Below are 13,129 nucleotides of genomic sequence, written 5' to 3' on the forward strand. Positions count from 1 at the left end.
GGATTTAGTTTTTGCACATATGTCTATGTTCCCACTAAGTGGAATCTGTCTAGTACTGGGATTTTGTATTTGTTGTCGGTGAATGGTCAGTTTATTTCTTAGAGTAAACTGTGTTTGACCTATGTAATCTTCTTAAATCTGTGACATAGCCTATATTAAATTCCTTGAAGAACATGTAAAATTATTTTTTACGGTAAAAAGTTGTCCTGAGTTGAATCTGTATGTTGTATCTTCGATAAGGTTGATGCAAGTCCCGCAATTGAGCCAGCCACACGTTTTGACTATTGGTGTGAGAATTGTGGAAGGTAATTTAGCGCTAGAGAGGAATTTTTGAAGGACTTTGATTGTCATTTGTGTATTTCGAATGCTTGTTTCATTCTTGGGTCTTGTCTTAGTTGTGAGGTTTTCTAGTGGATGATATTGTGAACATCTGTGTTTCTTGGGTTGAGTGTTGTAATTAAGGGTAGAGTATTGGATGTATGTGGAGTGTTTTTTCATTCATCGTAGTTCTTGGATATTTATTGCTTTGGCACATTCTATTGCGTTATTTATTAACATGAATGGATATTGTAATTTAAATAGTATTTGTTTTAGTTCCTGGAGTCTTTTATTGTTCACTCAACCACGTTGGCCTTTATTTTACGCGCAAAATATACTCTCACGTGACTCTAACGCACGGACGTAGCAGGAGACATTCAACAGATTCTAAACTTACGTGTTCATTCTCTACAAACACTTGACAGAAAACATTCAGAACATTGATTGTTTGGTGCTGTCACTAGACATGTTCAGTCAACCGACGCCAAATATTGTTACTTGATACTAAAACACGGACGTAATGGGGAAATCTACAAAAATTTCTAAGACCAGTCAAGTGGCTATCCTCAACCAATCAAGTCATGAACTCCCTATAAAAATAGGGCAAGCTTCAAACATTAGTCAGAAGCAAGGCAGCTGTGACATAAGCCATTTATTTCTATTTAAACTTTTTGAAAATCAGTGTAAACTGTGAAACTGGTTAAATCTTTAAATATTAAAATACAAAAATATTTCAATTAATCTCAGTGCATTTTCAACTTCTATTTTTCCCATATTTCTACTCGTGTCCAATAAATTAATTTTGCTTTTTCTCTGTCTGTTTCTCTCTCTCTCTCTCTCTCTCTCTCTCTCTCTCTCCTCTCTCTCTCTCTCTCTCTCTCTGCATATGTAGACACACATACACACATATATATGAATGTATGTATAATGCATATATGTATATATGTATACATATATATATATATATAAAAGTAAATAAATGGTACAACGAAGCACCGATATTTACTGGAAAATAGCAATCGTAATAAATACGACGCTATTGTATAGCTTCACTGCGTATATACTAGCAAAGACGCGTGTGTGCAACAAACATGAAAAAAAATTGTCTTACCTCTAGGAAGAACATCTGATAAATGGAAAACCTAGAATCGGATAATGCAGGACCGGTTTCTGACTCTTCAAATACGTTTGACAACGTAGATTTGATTAGACTTAATCAGCTGCATTTACCTAGACAAAATTTCAAATGTTGCCACATCTATGCCAGTACACTCGTCTGAACGCCAAAACGTTAACAGAACGATAACAATGAAGAAGTTTCAATGAAAATAATAATGCAATACGAATGTATTACTTTCCAGTAAAAGATAGCCCGTAAGGGTAAATTATACATATAAAAGTAAATAAATGGTACAACGAGGCGCCGATATTTACTGGAAAATATGCCTGTCATAATTCCAAACAGGAATTCTCCGCATGAGAAGGAGACGTAATTTCAAAAACCAAGAATTTTTCGAAGTTCAAGTGTAATTAAAAAGACAAGCGTATAACCTTAAGATAATCGGTCGTTCGTAACTATGTGTTTCTGCATAAATAGGCGTGATATTATATATATATATATATATATATATATATATGTATGTGCGTGTTTGTGTGTGTGCATGTGTGTGTGGATGTGTGTGTGTGTGTGTGTGTGTGAGAGAGAGAGAGAGAGAGTGAGTGTGTTATGTGTTGCACTTTTCCCTTTGCTACTGGTGACAAGGTTGGATAGCGGTCATAATGATCATGTCTATTTATGCAGAAACACATGGTTACGAACAAAGATTGGTATTATTATGGTACTATAAAAGGCGATGAGCTGGCAGAATCGTTAATACGTCGGGCAAAAAGCTTTGGGGAACTTCGCCTGTCTTTATGTTCTGAATTCAAATCTGCTTAGGTCGACTTTGCCTTTCATTGCTTTCGGGGTCAATAAAATAAGTACCAGTTGAACAATGGAGTCGATGTGATCGACTTAGCCCCACCCTCGGACTTTCTGGCCTTGTGCCAAAATTTGAAACCTTTATTATGATGCAATATATAATGAATACCTGCTGGAATTTTAATATCAGACTTTCAATTGAGCAGTAGGGTAATAAATGACATGGTCTTCATAATTTTTGCATATAAAGCTGTTCGATTTTACATTTTATGAATTAATTTTATTCCTAATAATGTTAATAATCTCGAAAATGCTATTGATTTTTGGTGTGTTTATGAAAACCCAGTACCTTATAAATATAACATATTGGGGAAAACAGTTGCGTATCTTCATTGAAAGTAAATGATACTAAATATGGTTTGACGTGATCATCAACTCAAATATTAGATTAACTTCGAAATAAGGGCTCCTGCATCTTTGACCTCGTACAGTCCCTATTGACTGACTTTTCTAAACTTGAAATAAAGTTATTTCATAGGTCCTAACAAATTAAACTGCTGCATTAATTTAAAATGAATAGTTCCCGGGAAACATACTGCAAGGGAGTAAAATAAAATGTGTTTATATATACGTTTATGTAAGTATATATATATATATATATATGTGTGTGTGTGTGTGTGTGTGTGTGTGTGTGTGTGTGTGTGTGTGTGTGTGCGTGTGTGTGTATGTGTATGTGTGTGTATGTGTGTGTGTGTGTGTGTATATACATATATTTAATAATAGTATGACAACAAAAGAATGAATGAGACCTCGATATTATGTAAAATAGAGGAATTTATCTATAAATGTAATATGTGACAATTGGTTGTCATAATAAAACTCAGAGTTTCGGATGCCGGGGCTGAAGTCTGCTCCGGCATCTCATACTGGTGCTGACTAATGCCCTCAGTCACTTTAGTGACGTATGTATATATGTGTGTACGTGTGTGTGTATGTATCGTGTATGTATGCATGTATGTATGCATATATATATATATTTATATACACATATGTATATACATATATTTATGTATGTATTTATATATATATATATATATATACATACATACATACATACATACATACATACATACATGTCTATAGATCGTTGAGATGGTGCGTTGGCTGAACTGTTAATGCATATACGCATGTTTGTGCATCTATTCATATAAGCATTTCAGATGGACACTTTTCGAAATGTCTTACAAATCTTCACTGTGTCACTAATTGATTGTGTTCGGAGAATCCGTATCAGTTTCTAGGCTTTTATGAGAATTTGTAGGTACATAACCTAATGCACGTATGACGAAAGGTACAAATGAGAATAAATAATCCGGGTACAAGAGTTGTAAGTTCCACGTTAATTCACCATAAATCTTCTCTTTTTCCTGGACTTCGTATGTATGTATGTATGTATGTATGTATGTATGTATGTATGTATGTATGTATGTATGTATGTATGTAGGTAGGTATGTATGTATGCATGTATTTATGTATGTATGTACGTCAGTTTGAAGGCGCAAGCTCGGTAGTTAGAGCGTCGAGCTTACGATCGTGTGGTTGTGAGTTCGAATCCCAGACCGGGCTGCGTGTTGTGTTCTTGAGCAAGACACTTTATTTCACGTTGCTTCAGTTCACTCAGCTGTAGAAATGAGTTGCGACGTCACAGGTGCCAAGCTGTATCTGCTGTTGCCTTTCCTTTGGATAACACTGGTGGCGTAGAGAGGGAAGGCCGGTATGCATGGGAGACTGCTGGTCTTCCATAAACAACCTTGCCCGGACTTGTGCCTAGGAGGGTAACTTTCTAGGTGCAATCCCACGGTCAGTCATGACCGAAAGGCGTCTCAGCATCTACGTATGTGAGTTATGTGGATGTATGTGATTTATTTGGATGTACTTGGTATTACTATGCATTAAACAAGAGGAAACGTACAAGATTTGCTGAGTAAAGAATTATTATGGCAATTGTAGCGTACAATATTTTACAGTGACCAGTGGCTTTAATCCTCGGACTAGGAAAAAGTTTTGATAAAAGCATGTTCTATTCTTGGTTGATTGATCACCTGCAGATGTTTTGGTGGCGTGCATAAAATAGTTGATGTGGTGGTGGTGGTGGTGGTGGTGGTGGTGGTGGTGGTGGTGGTGGTGGTGGAGTTGTTTTTTAATGATAGTTCTTGGTTTTTATCTGTGAATGTATGGTTGTGTAAGTAGATACTCTCACGTGATGAAGCAGTAGTAGAAGTATTATTATTATTATTATATTATTATTATTATTATTATTATTATTATTATTATTATTATTATTATTATTATTATTATTAGTAGTAGTAGTAGTAGTAGTAGTAGTAGTAGCTACAACAGAAAACAGAATTAAATGATATAACATAAGAATCATTCGTTTCAAGCGGCGTTATAAATTAACGAGTGAGATTATCTTTACTCTGAAAGAGTATCTTGGTTTGGAGGCTATTGTTTAGAGAAGTGAAGCAAACATATATTTATTAAGAGAGTGTTTATGTATGGAGAGAGGGAAGGGAGGGAAAGATAGATAGATAGAGAGAGAGAGAGAGAGGGAGGGGGATAAAGAGAGAAAGAAAGAGACAGAGAGAGTGCGGACATAGCTTGTTTCAAATGTACACTTTAGAAATCTAAGAACACACGCACGTAGATATATACATTATTCATTAGTTTACTGCTTACACGTGTGTGTGTGTGTATATTATATATATATAAATATATATATCTCTTATTATAAAAGGCAGATTTTATCTGCCTCCCTTTGTCTCTTATAGAAATCTACAATATAGGATTTCTTCAATTACAATTTACCTAGCATTTTTAAGAGTAGAATAAATCGGGTCGTGCCAGGTCCAGTTTTTAAAATTTCAACCCCAATTAAGCAAAATTTAGAGAAAACTCACATTGTGGTGTGTAAGTCAAGGGCTTTTCTTAGTGTGGGCACACGCACACGCACACACACAAAAACGGAGCGATCTGCTTCACTGATGCTATCACCCTAATTTCTCCTCCTTTCTCTTTGCAAACGTGCAACGATTAAAATGAAAGTATTTATATAAAACAAGAGAAGTGTACCTTAAACCACTACTCCAAAAAAAAACAACACAGCAAACAGAAACAAATAAATACATAACGATTTACTAAAAACACAATTTCTTCAATTAGAGTTTACCTAAGATTTTTCAAAGTACTTCCATTCGGTCATGGCATACAAAATTTCTTTCAATTTCACCCCCATTTCAGAAAAAATTCGAGAAAACTCAATGTTTTACCATTTCACTCTGCATATTACTCCCACTTCCTCTTTACACACATAGACACGCAAATATATAAATAAAATTGTAAGCTAACGTGTGTGTGTGTGTGTGTGTGTGCGTGTGTGAGTGTGTGGGTGTGTGTGTGCGTGTGTGTGTGTGTGAGGGTGCGTGTGTGTCTGTGTGTGTGCGTGCGTGCGTGTGTGTGAGTGTGTGACAGGGATGAGCAAGTCAAACTGGTCATCCTTTTTGCTAGATCACCTAACATCTAAAGTTATCTCTAAGTAGCAGTCGCCCAAAAGTGTATATAGACACACACATGTATGTATAATGTGTGTGTATATATTTCCATAGAGGTAACCATTCACTCCATACAAAGTTATTTAGGACGAATTGGACGAATATAAGATCTAAAGTATATCCAAGTAGCAGAAAGATCGCCCAAAAGTGTATATAGATATTTAAATGTATTTATATATTCATCTATACACACATGTATGTATAATGTGTGTGTATATATTTCCATAGAGGTAACCATTCACTCCGCACAAAGTTTTTTAAAACGGACGAAAATCTTTATATATAAAAGAAAGGTTGTGTGTCTGTCTACTCCGATTTAGATTCCTAACTACTCCTACATTTTGCGATGCAGTTTAACCAAAACCGAGTATCTTATAGTCGTGATTCATATCGAGCCCTTCTGGGTATTAGCGCGCGTCTACGATGAGTCTACGATTTTACAAATAATTTACCATCATTTTCTCCCATTTTAATGCATATTTTTTTTAATAAAGGGAAGTAACTCTCAAACTTCACACCAATATGCGTGCTCATATGCGACGTAATATCACATCAGCAGCATTTCCTCACACCATCCTTGCACTTGGCGAAGGCAAAATACCAGGGGATGAAAATGGTAATATTGCCATCGATTCCATTTGTACCATTGTTAAGACGCCTTCTGATCTCAGAGATGCAGTGTTCCAAGATCTACAAGCTAATTATCAGAATATGGATTGGATTGGCCAAAAGGCTATACTGGCCCCGAGGAATAAAACTGTTCACCATATTAATGATGAAATGCTAAAACTCATTCCTGGGGAAGTCTATGTATATCAGTTTATCGATACAACTCCTGACCCAGAGGACGTCATCAACTATCCAATAGAGGTACTCAATTCCTTTGAGCACCCCGGACTAACACCACACATTCTCAAACTTAAAGTTGGTGCCCCTATAATGCTCATCAGAAATTTGGTTCCCCCAAAACAATGCAATGGCACACGTTTGATCGTTAAGTCCTTATCTCCCACCGTAAACTTATATCAATATTTGCCTGAATAATCATCATAATTCAGTGCAATCATTAACAGTACTTTCAAGCAATTCAGCCCCGAGCAACGCCGGGCAATTCTGCTAGTATATATATAAATGCAAATTGTATGTAGATATTAAGTAGTTCATGCGCATGAATAATTGAAAATAACAATTTTAGGTTGAGGAATACATTTCGATGCATATATATATTTATTTGATAATTTATATAATGCATATGTGTGATTATGCAAATACGTGTGAGTGTGTGTATGTGTATGTGTGTGAGTGTGTGTGTGTGTGTATGTGCATGTGAATATACATATACATTCATATAAGTGTCTGTATAAATGCGTGTATCCATATATTTATTTATGTGTGGTTGTGTTTTTGTACCAATCGGCGATTTTCTATGTATATGTACGCATGTGTTTTTTAGACCCCCAAAATGTACTTTTGTTTCGAACATGAACCCTTTCCACACACACACACACACACACACACACACACACACACACACTCAAATACACACGCACACCCTACTAAAGAACTGTCAACTATTCAACCCAAGGCATCTCTAGCAAAATAAAACAAACAAATAAATAGGTTAATGTGACAATTAATGGCACCAATTTGAAAGAGAAATACTTGTGATAGTCCTGTTTCTCGACTAATTACTATTCTAAAAACAAACTGACTTTCATGTTCAAAAATTATATGTGTCGTCTTAACGTAGATGTATGTAGTCAGTAGTGAGTAATGTATGTATAATATATATACATTCATATACACACATACATACATATACAACCACAAACACACACACACACACAGATATAGGTGCGTAAGGTATTTGAGGAATATCTTTTTGATGTCATTGCTGTATTTTTTGCTAACTCTTTGTTTCAGAAAATAATAATGCCAGACCCTCAGCTTACTCAAGAAATGAAGATCCTTGCTGTTATTGTGGTTATAAAGTCTGAGCATAATGATTTAGAAATATCTCAAGTTTTAAAAGTTTCCTGATCTTTCAACTACAAAGTTTGAAAGAAGTAGGAGACTGAAGATGGAAACGTCTCACCAGTATCAAAGCATAAAAAGTATTTTAAACGCTCTGAAATCATTAGAACATCTGAATTTATCCAGCAAGTTCAACAGACCATTGATTACAATCCCAGAAAGACCATAAGGTCAATTGCAAAAGATCTCCATGCGTCAGAAGGAACAGTCAGAAATGTTGTGTACGAAGATATCAGATATAAGTCTTATATGATGAGGAAAGGTCAATTTGTCCGAAAGAGAAAAAGAAAATTACATCAGATCCAAAAGGCTCTTAAACAAACAGAAAAATCCAGGAGAAGAAGATTTGATTTTTTTTTTCAAACGAGAAAAACTTCGACAAAGATCAAAAAGTTAACAGAAGAAATGACAGATGGTTAAGTGAAGACCCTTCTGAAGTTCCAAGTGTTATGCATACAAAGTTTCCTGTTACTGTTATTAAGAGTTGTCAGCAATGAAGGACATATGATACCTCCTTACTTCTCTCCATAAGGCTTTAGAGTTAACTCTGCCGACTACATTGAGGTCCTGCAAGCAATTGTTAAGCCCAAGATAGACAGTGTATGCAATAGAAGGCCACATGTGTTTCAGTAAGACCCTGCTCTATCACACACGACTCTAGTACAGTGGTTCCTAAACCGTGCGCCGCGGCGCACTGGTACGCTGCAAGATGTTATTAGGTGCAAATCGAATAAGTAAGATTATATTTCAAAATATGAAATATATAAACCGAAATTCACTAGAAAGTTTATATATCAGGTCATCCCATAAGTTCTGTCCGATTTTACCTTTTCTAAAATTGAATGAAATTTAATCGTATTTTAGACTGTCTAATGGAATTAAAAATGCATTTGTGTACATTTAAACTAATTAAATGTTATTTTACAGAATAATAGGAATAAAATTTCTAACCTGGAAGTATCCAAAGAGCATTTAAGGCACATAATGCTTTATGAGTACAAAAAAGGAATCTCTGCAGCCGAAGCGACTCGAAACATGCACTCAGTTTATGGGAAAGAATGCTGGAATGAAAGAACTTGCAGAAGATGGTTTGCAAAATTCAGAAGTGGAGATTTTAGACTTGAAGATGAAGATCGAGCAGGACGTCCATTTGAGTTTGATGATAAGCTCTTTGAGGCATTACTGGAAGAAAATCCTGCATTATCAGTTGAAGAATTGGCAATAAAGCTTAGTTCAAACCATACAACTGTTCATCGTCATCTTCAACAACTTGGAATGGTTTCTAAACTTGGAAAATAGGTGCCTCATGAATTGTCCGAATCCAACCGCAAATCCCGGGTTGACATCTGCTCTTCTCCCCATTCTCGCGAACTCATTTCACCCTTTTTCGATAGACTTGTGACTGGTAATGAAAAATGGATCTTCTATCGAAATGTTAAACGTCGTAAACAGTGGCTTGGTAAAAGGGAAAAAGCTCAACCACAACAACCATGGGGAAAAGATTCTTCTCTCTATCTGGTGGGATTGCAAAGGAGTAATTCACTTTTAATTGTTACCACCTAATGAAACAATCAATGCTCAAGTCTACTATCAGCAATTAGCTTTGAAGAAAAAAGACCTGCTTTAGTGAATCGAAAAGGAGTGATGCTTCATCAGGACAATGTGTGACCCCACACTGCAAAGATCACATCACAGAAAATCGAAGAGCTTGGTTGGGAAAAATTCCTCATCCACTTATTCTCCCGACCTTGCTCCTTCAGACTATCATTTGTTTCGTAGTTTACCGAATCATTTGGGGGACATAACTTTGGCAAGCCAGGAGGAGGTCGAAACTGACATTTCAGAGTTCTTCGCTTTGAAATCAAAAGAGTTTTACAGTGATGGGATTAAAAAGCTTGTAAAAAGATGGAAGGAAGTCATAGATAATCAGGGAAAGTACATTGATGATTAAATTTCAATTAAATATAACATTTGATCACTTGTTTTCTTTATTGGAAATTCGGACAGAACTTATGGGATGACCTGATATAAATGTTAACGTGGCAAAAAAACTAAATACTATGTCTAAACTAAGAATGAGAGGTGGTTGTGTCATTCAATTCATTTAGGCTAATTATGGTATGACAGTGTTATTCGATTTTGAATGTGAAATTTCATAAGGATAAGAAGTAAATTAGCATCAATCTATCCTCGAAATTGACGTCTTATGGACATATTCAGTACATGACTGTTTCAGTTTATTTTGGTCGTAGCCTCAGCAGTTTTCATTTCAATAATAAGTGTGGAAAATAAACCATTGAACTCAAATATACGATGTTGAACTAAATCTTTTAATACGTCATCGCGTATTGCGGCTATATTTCAATTTTTTTTCATTCATGTAGTGAAAAGAATTTTCATCAATATCTATAAAGCTGAAATGCGAAGAAGTTCTTTGATTTCTTGGTTGTTTGTCTCATTTTGGGATGGGAACGTTTTAAGGGGGTCGGATTAACGCCAAAATTTACAGGGACATGTAAAGAGAGGCGAGGAAGCGACTGGACTAGGTTAGAAACTCCTATCTCAAAAGCTGTGGTTACTAGGGCAACAAAACCCAGACTTTGACAAGTGTTTGTCGTTTCTCTCTTTTGGATATCACCCTGTCTTCCTCGATCTCTCTCTTTCCTTCCTTCTCTCCACTTCCTCTCTATAACGACGTTTGACACCTTCCACTCGCATTCCCTCTCCGCCTTCACCGTCTCTCTGTCACTCTTTCTTCCACCACCTATCTCACTGTACGTCTGTCTGTATCTATAGAGAGAAAGCGTTGACATCCGAAAAAGTTTAAATATTCCCGCCACAGGTCTTTTAGAACGGTGAATTATTATCGCCCCCCACCCCGCACAATCATAACAGATATTATTAATCAAATATATTGTGTTAATTTATATATATGTGCATATAAATCAATATCTATAAAGCTGAAATGCAAAAACGTTGTTTGATTTCTTGGTTATTTGTCTCATTTTGGGATGGGAACGGTTTAAGGGGCGGCAGATGAGGTCGGATTGGCGCCAAAATTTACACTGGGGGTAAAATGGGGTGGGCAATGGTGTGAGGAAGGTTGCAAGTCGCTCGGGGCTACCATTTGATTGCCATGGTGAGGAATATGGGAAAAATTGAGTTTTATGGGATAGACAGGTTGCGCTGTTTAAATAATGGTAGCTTTTCGTGTTGCTGCAGGGGCTAGAGGCGGTTATCTTTAATTATGGGTGTAAAAATTTGGGGGATTTTGGAATAAGGGTAAAGAAGAGGGCAATTAAAAGAACCAGGCAAAGAAGACGAACAAAATAAGAAAGGGAAAAGGAGACAACACGCACAAAACACCACCACCAAAACCCGAGCGAAGCACGGATCAAAATAGCTAGTCTTTCCAATTAATTTTGAAAGACTTCTCAAAAGAATCAGATAATATGTGACACGCTGCCACTTTTCGCAGCTCAATGGTCATTTGTTTCAGTTTTAATTTGACTCTGTTAATAATCTGTGCTTTTTGTGCGAGACAATTCATATTAAATCCATATTAAAATGGAAAAGTTTATTAAGAGGAAACATAACCGTGACGATTATGAATCTGAAAGTGAACGTTCATGAAAAGCATTTAAGCATAGTGATAATAATGCGAAAGCTCGACCCAATCGTAAATATTGCAATAGTTAATTAAAGTTTGGGTTTCATTGGACTGACAACGAGGATCAACTAAACACTCACATCTTCAATGTATTATTTCTAAAGACTGTTAAAGGATGAATGCTTCTGAAAAGGCTCACGTCGCGTCTCTTGAGAAAGCTGAAATGATTGCACTACTTTAGCCAAGTCGATTATCTTACCCACTTGTAGAAAGATGATTAAAACCATGTTAGATGATGAAGCCGAGCAAGGAACAAGATTCCGCTCTCCATAGGAGAATTATAGACTTATCTGCTGATATAGAGGAAAATGTACAGAACAAACTTCAGAACTCGGAGTTTGCTCTACAGGTTGATGAATCAACTGACATTAGCAACAAAGTATAATTACTTACATTTATTCGCTTTATTGATGGTAACCGAATCATAAATTTGTTGCGAAGAAATGCCACTCACTATAAGAGGACAAAATAGTTTTGACATTTTATCTGCTTACCTCGAAAAATGGAATTTATCCTGGAATTCTTGTATTGGAATATGTACCAACGGGGCACCATCTATGATAGGCTCTATTAAAGGTTTTGTATCGCTCATACAACAGCAAAATCCTAAAATTATACGTACTCATTGTTTCCTACGTAAGGAGGTACTAGTTTCAAAAACAATACTTGTTGAGTTAAAGCAAGTACTAAACCAAGTTGTTGAAATGGTTAATTATATTAAAAGTAGGCTGTTGAAGTGTTGTTTATTTGAACAAATTTGTGTAGATATGGATTCACAGCACAAATACTTAATTTTACACACAAAAGTCAGATGACTCTCAAGAGGTAAGGTGCTATGTCTCATACATGAACTCCAGAAGAAATTGCATGCATTTTTAAAAAGAAGTAAAGTATGAACGCTTCTTGGAATATCTACAATGTGAATTTTTAGTTTCTAAGCTGGAATATTTAGCAGAGATATGTGTACAACTTAATAGCGTCAACACAATTATGTAAGAAAGAGATGAAAACATTCTCACTTCGACAGATAAGCTGGTTTCATTTAAAAAGAAAATTGTTATTTGGTAAAATGAAGCTGAAGGTGGTAACTTCGAAATGTTTCCCTTGATACGTAAAAGTTGCATAAAAGAAATGACTCCTATTGTATTTGAACATTCGACAAATCTGGAAGAAAGCATAAACTTTTATTTTCCGTCATTGAACACAGAAGAGTACGATTGGGTTCGAAATCCCCTCATAAAAATTCCATTTAATATTGGTCTGAAAGTATGTGAAGAAGAGGAATTGACATCTATATGCAGTGATGGCGGACTTAAAATCAAGTATGTTGAGTTACCTATTGATATATTTTGGAGAATACCTCTCAGTAGCAAAAACAACTTTATCCGTTTTGATGCAGTTTTCCTCATCGTGTTTATGTGAGTTGGAATTTTCAACCTTTAATAACATCAAATCCCCCCCCCCCCACCAAAAAAAGAGAGAGGCTCCGTTGCATCGAAGAAGAAATGAGGGTTTGTTTTTCTCAAATAATCCCAATATTGAAAACCTTTCCAAAAAACATCAAGCGCATGTTTC

Source organism: Octopus sinensis, linkage group LG14, assembly GCF_006345805.1.
Source record: "Octopus sinensis linkage group LG14, ASM634580v1, whole genome shotgun sequence".
Classification (NCBI taxonomy): domain Eukaryota; kingdom Metazoa; phylum Mollusca; class Cephalopoda; order Octopoda; family Octopodidae; genus Octopus; species Octopus sinensis.